General features: G+C 45.1%; 1 protein-coding gene and 1 long non-coding RNA gene across 2 annotated transcripts in view; one reads left to right on the forward strand and one right to left on the reverse strand.

Moving 5' to 3' along the window:
• Positions 1-12,234, forward strand: part of KCNA6 (potassium voltage-gated channel subfamily A member 6) — a 39,761-nt gene that overhangs the window by 7,126 nt on the left and 20,401 nt on the right. The window lies entirely within an intron of this gene.
• Positions 469-4,702, reverse strand: LOC103875579. Its single transcript, XR_002515499.2, has 3 exons — positions 4,528-4,702; positions 1,707-1,799; positions 469-1,093 (listed from the first exon to the last, which is right to left on the reverse strand). It is a non-coding gene; the product is annotated as an uncharacterized LOC103875579 (long non-coding RNA).

Raw genomic sequence — 12,234 nt, forward strand, 5'->3', positions numbered from 1 at the left:
TATGTTGAACATTATTCATTATGTAGGACTATGGTCTTGAGCTTGCCCAAGGAACTTACAGTTTGCTGGCAAAAAGAAAAAAACTCCAAGAAAAGTTCCTACAAACCAAAAACCCCACCAAATCCCTACAGCTGTAAACTCAGAATTCCTTAAGAGATTGCATAGGGCCCAAGGTTTTATTGATGTATCTACTATGGTTATTATTTTATTTTTGAATTTTTTGAAATTTTTTTTTGTGGGTACATAAAGGTTTCATTTTTCCTAACCCCCTCCCCACGCTCCCCCTACAGTTGTTATTGATGCTTAACAGCCCTATGATGAGGTCCCAGCAGTCTTTGGTGCTTTGGGTAAACAAAAGAAGTGGGCGGTAACGGCCTTCATTTGTCTTACTGAACCTTTCAGTGATTCTCTCCCAGACTCTGATCTCCTCTTGGCCTTCTTCACCTTGTGCCCACCGGACCCTCCCTTCCCTTCCCTTCCCGTGGTGCTTTCCTCAGATGCACCAGCCAGTCCTGCGGCTTGTCATTTCTCCTCTCCACTGGCTGAGCCCTTGCTTGCGGCAGAATTTCTATCTGCCAGCAACTCGACATCCATTCCAAGATAGATTCCCAGAGAGTGTGGTCCTTCCGGGACAATCTAGCTGGAGCTGCCATCCTGGCTCACATGGGTTTTGACTGTGTGTTATTGCCGTGGGAAGGAAGTGGGGAGGAAAGTGTACTCCAATCCTACCTTGTCACGGTCACTTAGGGGAGGAAAAGAAATCCGTTTACTAGGTGGTAGGAGTTCCTCTCTCCATCTCACTTCGTATTTTGCCTCGGGTTGCACAGAGAGCTCATGGCAGAATAAGGTCTGGAGCTTGGCAGTTGGCAGCGAGAGGGATCTTCCCAGACGCAGGCCGTGGGGAAGGAAGACAGATGGGCTGTTAGCCTCTCATCTTGCCAGGTCTCCTGATGAACCTTCTGTGCTGGGCTGGAGGTCTCTGTGCGGTTGGAGATGGTCATGTTTTTCACGTCCCTTTGCTCTGAACTTGAGAAAGTAGTTCACCCTGCCTCTTGGTCTTCTTGGTCCTCATCCTCCGGCTTCACCTGGTACCCTAAAGGGGGAGTGGAAACCTATCAGCCGCCGCCTTTGAAGGGTTATCAAAGCGGCGGCTGTGTTTGAAGGTGCACAGTAACAACAGGAGAGTGACTCCCTAGTTTTCAGAACAAAAGAGGAAAAGTTCCTACCCTACAGGAAGTATCATTCACACTGATCTTACCTTGGCTATCACTTGACCTGTCTGGGGACTAGCCCTGCTGGGATTTATTACAATTTTTTTTTTAAACCCAACTCCACCCTCATCATTGTTACTCTAAAGAGAGTTCCTCATTCCTCGGTCACGAGCCTCAGCAGATACACTTTACCTCCTCCTAGAACACATTTTGGAATCTTAAGCAGCTTCTGCTGTAGGCTGCAAGGAGCGCAGACAGACCCTGGCTCTTTGGTGAGAGCAAAGCCGACATTTCAAAAGGAAATTGCAGCCACGCAGTCTGCTGGCGCTGCTATTTTTGACATGCTTGCTGTTCTCTCAGGGCTTGACAACCGCTGTCTCCAGGAGACAGACAAACCTGCTCTTGGCAGCAGAGACACTGCTTTGAAAAAGAACATAGGAAGACAGTCCTGCAGCTGGGAGGGGCAGGGAGGACTTACCACTGGAAGTGTGGTACCTGGCTAGCGGGGCTGCAGATCTGAGGCTGCAGGATTTATCCTCACCCAGGGAATCCTGACCCTGCGTTGCATCATTGCCAGTGGGAACAGTCCTAGCAAGAATCAGAATGGCACCATTCATTTACAGAACATTTTCAAACACGTTCAGTGCTTTCAGACATCGTGCTATTTAACAAAGGGGTTAAGAGCATAGTTGCTGGAACCAGATCGTCGCAGCTCAAATCCCTCGTTTGCTGGGTGACATTGGGCAAGTTATGGAACAGTTCTGTGGCCTCAGTTTCCTTTTCTGTCAAATGGAGGCTAATAATCGTACCAATCTGATAGGGTTGTTTCGAAGATTAAAATAATTAATATATGTACAGTGTTTAAATGTACAATGTCAGCTGTTATTATCATCCTATAGCAATGAAATGAGGTGGTAGGCTAGGCTTTGTTTTTTTCTTTGGCAGGTAAGAAAATTGAAGCTCAGAGGGGTTGTGATGTACTTAAAGGCACACAGTAATGTGTGTTTAATACTCTTCAGGGGACATGGAACCGAATGGAATGCAGTGAGGGTCTAACTGTTATTGGGCAAGAAGAGAGAATGAAGCCATATCTCCTAAATGTGTATATAGACTTCTGTTTACATGCCAGCTTGTCTCTGATGGAACAGCAGCAGGTGTCCTGTGCTTTTGTTTCCTATGGGTCTCTGAGTGTGCACACACACACACATATGCATATACACACATAAATATATATACATACATCCACATATATACACACATATATATGCACACAAACCCACATATACACACACATATATATATACACAAACATAAATATACACATGCACATGTATACACACATATATGCACAAACACATATATACACACATGTATGCACAGACTCATATATACACGCTTATACGTGTACTCACATAGATACACACACACGGTGCTCTATATTCTATATGTGTGTAGCGTATATACGTGGAACATCTTTCTATGGAGCCCTTCCTCAGTACCGCCACTGATCTCCCTCTTCCATTGTAACATTCTCAGTGGTTGACACTCCACTCGAGTTTTCCTCACACACCTGCTCATGCCTTCTTCCTTGGGATGAATGCAGGGTCTTACAGTTAGCAGGAGGGACAGAACCCACAAACCAGACCCGGGCCCAGAATTTTCCTACACTGTTCCAGTGGCTTTCAAACTTCCACTGTCCTGGCCCTCATCCTCAGCATGCATTCTGTTCCCCAGTCACCTTCACGGCCCCCTTTGCAGGTGGGGGTACCCCTTAATCTCCCGTGAGTGTGTTTCTGCTTTCCTGGTCCTCCATTAAAGTGGAGGAGACAGGAGGCCCTGGAGTTGGAATAATCCAACTCCCCTGCCCTTGTGGGTCTCCACTGGCCTTCACTCCGCCTAAAGAGCATTTATGACGTCTCTTGTTAGGGGTCTCGGCGTGGGCCAGATTGCTGTCTTCACCCTCATCTCACTGCCATAGCCACTACGGCTTCTTACAAAGGTCCCATCCCAGGGCAAGGCGACGTGGCTGCCCTCATGTTTGAGGATTCTGAGCATGCTGGCTTGCCTGCCTTTGGAGTTGGAGAATTGGTCTGAATCACTGTTTATTAGCTGTACCTCATTTAACCTCTCCAAGCTTCAGTTTCGTCATCTGCAAAATAAGGAAGCTAACATCACTTGCCTTACACAGTTGCTGTGAGATTCAGAAGAGACAGCCAGTTACAGAGTTTAGCAGGAAATAAACTCTTAGCAAAGCATGGCTCTTCCCACTGCCAATCAGCAGAGGGACCCTCGGAGACACCAAACACCCACCTGAGAGTGGGGCCGAAACTACCTGCATGTCAGAGAAAGGCAGGGTCCCTGCTGACTGCAGTTTTGTTCTCTGAAACAAACGTTTAAATGAAATATGACATAAAAAATAGACTCAGGATAGCTAGCTATTTTTACCAGAAGGCTCTTTGCCTAGAGGATTCACAGCAGAATTTCTTTAAATAATTGCACTTACGATGTGATTTAATATACAGAAATATAATCTAAATATATCCTGGAAGAATAGGATGGATACACTGGTAATATGTATATATTTTAACAAAGTTTGTTTCCAGCCAAACTAGAATGAGAATTCTCGCTTAACCCTTCCCTCAAGCCTGGGAGCATTGCAGAGGGTGGTGCTGAGGGTCCCAGATGGAGGGGGCAGTCAATGCCTCTTTACGAAGAAGGAGACTGATGCGGAGAACTGAAATAATTTGCCCAAGATCACACAGGAAATTAGGGGCAGAGCTGTGCTTGGGACCCAAATTTTCTGACTCCAACTCCAGCATATTTTCCCATGGGAAATGGAACTATAAGAAATTATCTAAAAACACACACAAAACACACACACACTTAAAAATAACTATTCATTTTCTGTCCAACCAAACTCCCTAGCAGAGCTGTCCATTGAAAATGGAATTAAGTGATTTTTAGTTTTATCTTTCCCTCCCCTGAGTTTCCAGGGCACAGAGGCAGTGGTCGTAGCTACAGAAGCCCAGAACCAGATGACCAGCTTCTGGATTTTTAAGGAAGTACTAATGACTGAGGACTAGTGCAGACCAAAGGTATTTAGCACTAGACAAAGAGAGGCTCATGTACAGACTCTGGGCTTCTCATCTCACTGATTAAGGGATTCTTTAACCTCTTAAGGCTTTATTTTTTCTGTTTAATTTAGTGACTGGACAGAATAAAACTGTCATAGATTGGAAATCAGGAAAGCAAGGGGTTATCTGAGTCTTCTGTATTTTATAGAGGAAGGAGGGGATGCAGAAGGTCAGCATCTTACCCAGGAGCGTTGACTTCTGATGCCTTGGGAGGCAGAAAGCAGCTTCTAGACTCTTCCCTGCACTTTGTTGCCCTGATAGAGAAAGAGAAGTCGCTGTCAGTTACAGAGCTCTTTCACAAATCACAGGACCAGGGTCAGAAGGAAGAACGTGTCTAGAAGCCCTGGTTGTTGAGGCATAAATCAGCCAGGCACTCCTCAGCTGCTTTAAGGCAATTTGGCATTGGTGGAAAGAGAAACAAGTTCTGATATGGTGGGGAAAATAGCCGTGTTCCCTGCAGAAGACTGCTGTCTGTGCTTCAGGGGAAGGATCACGTTCACCCGGGAGAGCATATGTGTGCACACTCAGGCGCCAGGCACACCCTCCCAACCAGACCCTCTACTCACTTGGAAGTGTGTATGTGTGTGTGTGTGTGTTTGTGTGTTTTGTTTTTCTTTTTTGTGCATCTGCACTCTCCTGGTTTATGGTTTTACATGCCTCCAACAATTCCGAATTGCAATCACAGAGCACCTACCCTAAAACTGGGCAGATTACCTTGTAAGAGGTCCTCAGTTGTCACTTGTGGCTTGGGAGCCACATGGGACACAACATTAAGGACTATTGGAATATTTCACACACACATCTGACTTTTTGGTTTCTCTTCAAAGCAAAGGTCTGGGCTTGTTGATCCCGCACGTTTACTTTCCACCCCCTATCAGCAAAAGCCAAGGGACAGTGGCCCCCTGCAGAAGGACGTGGGTCCTCTTTGCCCAGTGCCCATCACTTCTTAGTCACTGCTGCTGAGGCTGGGCCGTCTGTCATTTTTTTTTTTAAGATGGCGTTTCGCTCTTGTTTCCCAGGCTGGAGTGCAATGGCATGGTCTCGGCTCACTGCAACCTCTACCTCTCAGGTTCAAGTGATTCTCCTGTCTCAGTCTCCTGAGTAGCTGGAATTAGTGCCCGCCACCAGGCCTGACTAATTTTTTGTATTTTTAGTAGAGAGTGGGTTTCCCCGTGTTGGCCAGGCTGGTCTCAAACTCCTGACCTGAAGTGATCCACCCGCCTTGGCCTCCCAAAGTGTGGGGATTACAGGTGTGAACCACCGCCCCCAGCCCGTCTGTCAGTTTTAATTGTGCCCCTAGCCATGTTTTTTCGTAGGTGGGAGATAGTTCTTTCTATGTACATTTCTACCAAAGCTTAGAAAAAGAAAGATGGAAAGAGTATCGTGTTTAGGGAAACCATATCTGGCTTATGTCACCTGGTAACCCCTGGGGATACAGGTGCTTGCGGCCATACTCAGAGCCTTCCTGTGTGACTTCATCTAGTGGCTCAGAATCAATTATCTGACTTAGAAGTAGCAGGTCAGATGGAGATGGGAATATGTGAGTTTGCTGGAAAAAACAGAAATGAGAGCAGAAATGAAGGCTGTTTGCCGGGAGGAGCCGGTTCCAGCTATCCGTGAGAGACGGAACTGTGAGGCTGCACAGTTCCGTCTCTCAGAAGAGAGACACTGGAGAGTAACAAGAGCATGCCATGTTCTGTGTCCAGGTAAGCAGGCAGGGGAATGTGTGATGTGATTCAGAACTCCCAACCGAAATGGTGAAAATGAGAAATCAGGCAAACTTCCGCGTTTGGAGATGTGTCCAATTAGAGAACCGCCTCCTGTTTCTGTGATCTCAGACTGTGGAGCACTACTCCACTCCTGCTGGCTAGGACCGAGTGGGCGTCAGAGCGGGGATTCATGAGTGGCATCGTGTGGCTTTCCTGATGACCACTGGCCACCCAGCCACGGGCTCTGCATCTGTCAGGTTGCTTCTGCGATGCCATGAGGCCCATGGCCATCCCCAGATTCGATCTTGCCTCTCCTGGGTTATTTCCAGCTGGTTTCAGCTCTCAGGTGGAATCTCCTGTCTTTGAAGCTTTTTGGTCAACAGGTAAATGACCATAGATTTGGAACCATGTCTAACATTATTTCCTTCAGAGGGAGATAAGAAAGGTTTTCCTTTTTTTTAAGCTTTATATTTGCCCTTTCCAGGAGGGCAGGAAATGTTCAATCAGGTTGGGGTTAAATAAAATCCATCATGAGCCTCACATTTGAATGCTGGTAGGCTTCACTTTTTCCAACAGATGCATTTCCAAAAAGTTGTTGTTGTTGTTGTTTTGTGTGTGTATAATATAATTATTTTCCTATCAGAGGCGCTGTTTAATAGAAGTGGGCCCTTTCGCATTAAAAAAATCTACACAATATGGTTACACTTAAAAGAGAGCATGTAGTCGGTGGAAAAATGAATGTAAACTAGCTTGTAATGTACTTCATGCGCTCGTGATTCCTTCCTTCAGTGGAAGGAAGAGGGATGCTGTGGCATTGGAAATGATGAGGACTGCTGATCAGACTTGAAAGGAAAAAGAACGTTTTTATTTTCATTGTAGGAACTAGGAGACATTTTAAAAAATATATGTTCAAAAATGGGAACTCCAGCTGGGTGCAGCGGCTCATGCCTGTAATCCCAGCACTTTGGGAGGCCGAGGCAGGCGAATCGGTTGATGTCAGGAGTTCGAGATGAGCCTGGCCAACATGGTGAAACTCCATCTCTACTAAAAATACAAAAATTAGCCGGGTGTGGTGGCGGATTTCTGTAATCTCGGCTACTTGGGAGGTAGAGGCAGGCAAATTGCTTGAACCAGGGAGGTGGAGGTTGCAGTGAGCTGAGATCGTGCCACTGCACTCCAGCCTGGGCGACAGAGTGAGACACTGTCTCAAATAAATAAATAAATAAATAATAAAATTAAATTAAATGGGGAATTGCAAGAAACTCTATCATAATCTCTCTTTTTCTTGCTGCATGCAGACTGTAAGTGATGCATTTGCAGGTGGGCAACACTGTGTTTCCCACACCTGTAGCTGTGTCAGGTGAGGCAGGACAGGAGACATGAGGACATGGTTCTGAGCCTCTTAGTCTATCTGTGAACAGTGTAGACAGAGGGTGGTATCTGTCCACCCTGAGGGAGTCAACTCCCAGTGCTGTTCCCCACTGGTGTCTACCTGTGTGACCCAGGGAGAATTCAGAATCTCACTGAGCCTTGCTTTTCTCCTCTGTAAAACTGGGCCATTAATAGACATCGCACATGGTGGCCAGTGAATCGGTGGAATTAAAGCAGGTAACGCTAACAGGCCTGGTATGTGGTAAGCATTCAGTAAAAGTTATCATTTCATGGTCTATTTCTTATTTGCCCACTTTGACAGAGTACTGAGGCATAGGCAAGGCCTCTTCTCCAAACGTTAGGTACAGTTAAAACCACTCACAGCTCTCCTAAATCAGTCTTTTGGGAAATATGTCTACCTAGGTAGACATATTTCTTTCGTTTCGTAGATTTGGACTTTCTGATCCAATAGTGACCATGATTCAGCTATTCAATCACCGAACACTTGGTCATAACAGAAGCGACTCATGTAAAGGGGCTTCCTACCCTCTTAGAGTGAAACTGTTTCCTTGCTAAAAAAGCCAGCAGCAGAGAATATCCAGGGATTTTGTTAAATTCCTAAAGAAAGAACATAAGCAATGAGGTGACTTACCCATTGAGAACCCTGAGATCAGCGAGAACGTCCCGAAAACTTGGGAATCCACAGAGAGATTGAAGGACTGAGTGTGGAAGGCTCGCATGACTCAGCTATTCACTTGGCTGACCTGTGGGCTGCCGTCAGCGGGAGAATGAGCGGGAAGAAATGCACAAGGGTGCGGGTAGGATGCTTTCTCCCCGATGCGTGAGGTCAACACTTTTCTTTGCAATTATAACACAAATCAGTGGAAAACAGACTCAACTTACAGAGGATGCATTGACTTTACCTTCAGCATTTCAGGGATGTATTTAATTTGCAAGCCAGTCAGCTGAACTCACTTCATATATCAATAGAGAATAAGGACAGATGACATGGAATAATTGAGCAGGAAGAGAATTCTAAAAGTCACGGAATTCATTGCCTTGCTGTGCATTAGAAAAATTTCTAGATTATTCCAGGCTTATTCTGAAAAATGCCCAGAGAAAGAGAATCCATAATATAGACTCCTTCAAGCGACTTGTGTTTGAGCACCCTTTGTCAGGGTGTTTTCCTCATTTCTCAGTTACACATCTCCTGCTGCAGTTTAAATTTCCTCCTCCTGTTTTGTCTTCTGCTGACATGGATACTCCAGTGACCATATTACCTAGAATAACTCATGCCAGAGTTCCTCAAATGTGATCTGCAGAACATCAGTCCTACACAGCTTTCCATGGAGAAAGAATCCCCAGGCACTATGTTTCAGAAATGCTGCCTCTTGGAGATGTACAATGCATACGAACATAAAAGTAAAGGCTCTGAGAAGTCCTGCAGCAGTAAACCTATTTCACTTCTTTAACCCAGTGTTTTTCAACTTTTTCGTTTTTAAAACTTTTTTTTACCACAGAATCTCCTTCCCCCTTTTATAGTAATGTCTGCTGACATACCCCCAAAACTCATCCAACAAATACATTTTGAAAAACTCGAAGAGATATGAAGCTTGTTGCGATGGATTTGAGTGCACGGAGCCTCAGCCATTAAAGGTTTTTTGAGTTGGACCATTTTGTGGCTTCTTACCAAGCTTCTTAAAGTTCTTCACGCCCCTCTTGAGTTGTGCAGAAACAGAAATGGTGTTTTGATAAGGCTCTGAATAATGTGATAAAAGACATCCTCTTCCTTATAGTCCTTATAAGTCTTCTTAAATAGAAGTCTTTGAGAAAATAACAGTAAGAGTTGGTCTTGTTAGGTTTAGGGCTACCTTGCTAGGAAATGTCCACAGATCTGATGCACTCTGCCAGGGGAATGAGGACGTCTGCATGCCTTACAGTGTAACAGCCAATTCCTATGCACGTTGTTAACCAAGTCAAAAATTGTAACATGGATTTTTTTTACAATCACTTTTCTAACGAAAACCTATTGATGAAAACATTCATGATAACCTTTACTAACTATCCTATTTATGAAATCTTCCTCACAATCTGAGAAAGATGCAAATACCAGCAGTGAGTTGTATGTAACTGGGTTTTCTCAGTATTCTTTTCCATCTTCGTAAACACTGTTTTCAAGTGTGACATTTGCCCTTTCTCCCTAAGTATTTTTGGTGCTGACACACCACAGTTGGACCTGGTTCCTCTGGTGCTTGGATTTCAGTCCCCTGGAAAGATGTTTTCTGCTAGGCGTTTTTGTTTGTTTGTTTGTTTGTTTTTGTTTTGTTGTTTTGGTGCTGCTGAGGGCTCTTACCTCTGACCCTCTTCTCATCCAGCAAGGCCTGAGGCTTGCTGTCTGCTTCTCACCCACTGGCCCAGGCTGAAATTCCTTCTTCCGTGGTGTCCCTTCTGTGCTCAGAGGCAAAAGCAGAAAGGATGTAATTGCTCTTGTCCTGTTGTTGCCTTTGTACTGATTCCTTTTCTGTACATCTTGAGCCATGAGGAAAAGTTTCTGGTATTAAAGCCACTAAAAGTCAGAAGTGGACTGTGGGGTGGGTGAGGATTGCATCCAATTCTGCGTCTGTCACTAACCTGCTGTGTGACCCTACGCATGTCACCTGCCTGGCCCTCAGCAAATGGTAGCCATTAGTATTGTTCTCCCACCAGAGTCTTCAGTGTAAAGTGAGGTCATTGGATTCGACGACTGGGTTTCTGCTTGAAAATTCTGCAGATACCCAAGTGTATTCATCAGATGTGCAGCTGGCTCCCTGAAAACTTGACAGACTTTATTGCTTGGCTTTTGCCACTGGAGTGATCTTTGAAAAAGAGAGTTGGAGTTACTAGGTTTTCAACTTGATGTAGAATCACTGAATTTCAGAGCTCATATACTCCAGTCTATTATTTTACAAAGATCTGAACTTACATTTAAAAATATACTGAGCAGGTTGTAGCAAAGTTTTGAAAGAGATACAATAATTTTTATCTGCTATCAAGGAATGATGAACGTCTTCCTTTTCCTTCCTTTCTGCCTCTATTCCTTCCTCCCTCCTTCCTTTCCTCCTCTCCTCCCTCCTCCCTCTCTCTTTCCTTCCTTCCCTCCCTTTTTTCCTCCCTCCTCCCCTCCCTCCTCCCCTCTCTCTTCCTTCCTTCCTCCTTTTTTCCTTCCTTCTTTTTCTCCCTCCCTCCCCTCCCTCCCTCCCTCCCTTCCTTCCTTCCTTCCTTCCCTTGTCCTTCCCTCCTCCTTCCCTCCCTCCTTTCTTTCTGTTTTTCTTAGATGAAGTCTATCCTAGTTATTAAGTGATTCCAGATCCTTCTTTATTTCGGCGTTGCAAAATAAACATTCCTTGGTTTTGGCTGTGTCAAGCACCTTGGCATTATGATGGGGAAAATGCTGGGCAAGAAAAGACATTTCTATATTAAGGAGAAGCAGGGGAGTGCAGCCCAGCAGGGATGCGAACCAGTATTCCCTGGGTCTCAGACTCCACACTAGAGGAAGGAGTCTGTAGAAAGGACAAAGGAAAGAAAGGTTGGTGTCACTCTCTGGAATCCTTAGACAAAGTAGAAGCTGACTTCTTCTATTTCTGGGAGACAGCAGTGAGCAGCCCCAAGGGCAGGCATTGGATTGTAGTGCCTGGGTCACCTCCCTGTGCCACACAGTGGCTCTGGGATAGAAAAGTCCCTGGAAAAGTGTCTAGCTCTGCCCTAACAGCTCTGCCCTGGAAAGCTTCCGAGCTGGGGCCTACGCCTGCACAGCTCCACCAAGGTCCTGCTGCTTTTTGGTGTGCGTTCATCATTCTCATCCCTCTCAGCTTTCCTTCCTACTCTTAGTGCAGCCTCATGAAGCCACCCAATCCCTGGACAGGGATAGGAAGCCTGTGTGGACTCCTAATGTGCTGTTTGACCTTGAGCAAGTTACTTCAATTGAACTCTTTATTTTCAGACTCTAAAAGGAATATCTGCTCATAATAGAAAATTACCCCAATTTAGAAAAGTATAAGGAAGAAAATAAAAATCCCATAACCCCACCACCAGAGACACTGAGTGTTGGAACTTTGTTGTATTTTTCCCCCAGACTAACTTTGTCTGTCTGTATCAGTATATCTATAGCGATCATTCAGTATTTCATTGGAAAAGCTTCACGTTATATCTCTAGTTTTCTCATGCAGTTACTACATGGCCGTCATAGAGATGCAGCCTTCTTTTGGTAACCCACTTCCTATTGGATATTCAGGTTGCTTCTAACGAATGGTGCTCCAACAAACACTTGTACGTAGATATTTGTTCACATTTATGACTCCTTCCTTGGCTATACTCCTAAAAGCGTCAAGAGATGTGAACAAAGTGAGCAACTAGTTTTCTAGGTATCACCTTTCTCACCTATAGTAAAACAACAACGGAAACAACAATCAGTGATAGCAGCAGACACTCATGTAGCATCTTGTGTGCCAGGCATGTCTCTAAGGGCTTATGTGTACCAACGCATTTAATCGTCCCAGTTGCCCCGTTATTATCTCCATTTCACAGAATTAGCTTTCCCAGAGTCACACACAGCCAGTTAGTGGGGTGGCAGGATTTCAGCCTAGGCAGTCTGGCTCCAGAGTCGTGCTCTCATCTGCTAAGCTAGTATTACCCCTGTGGGATGAAAGAGCTAAAATGAAGAATCCCTGGGGTCCTGTTACCCGGGAACATCACTAATGTAGCATGGAATCCTGCAAATAATGCTAGAATGGAGTAATGCAGTGGCCTGGTAAGCGTTCACTAGCTCCTGTC

The sequence above is a fragment of the Papio anubis genome, chromosome 9 (assembly GCF_008728515.1).
Source record: "Papio anubis isolate 15944 chromosome 9, Panubis1.0, whole genome shotgun sequence".
NCBI lineage: Eukaryota > Metazoa > Chordata > Mammalia > Primates > Cercopithecidae > Papio > Papio anubis.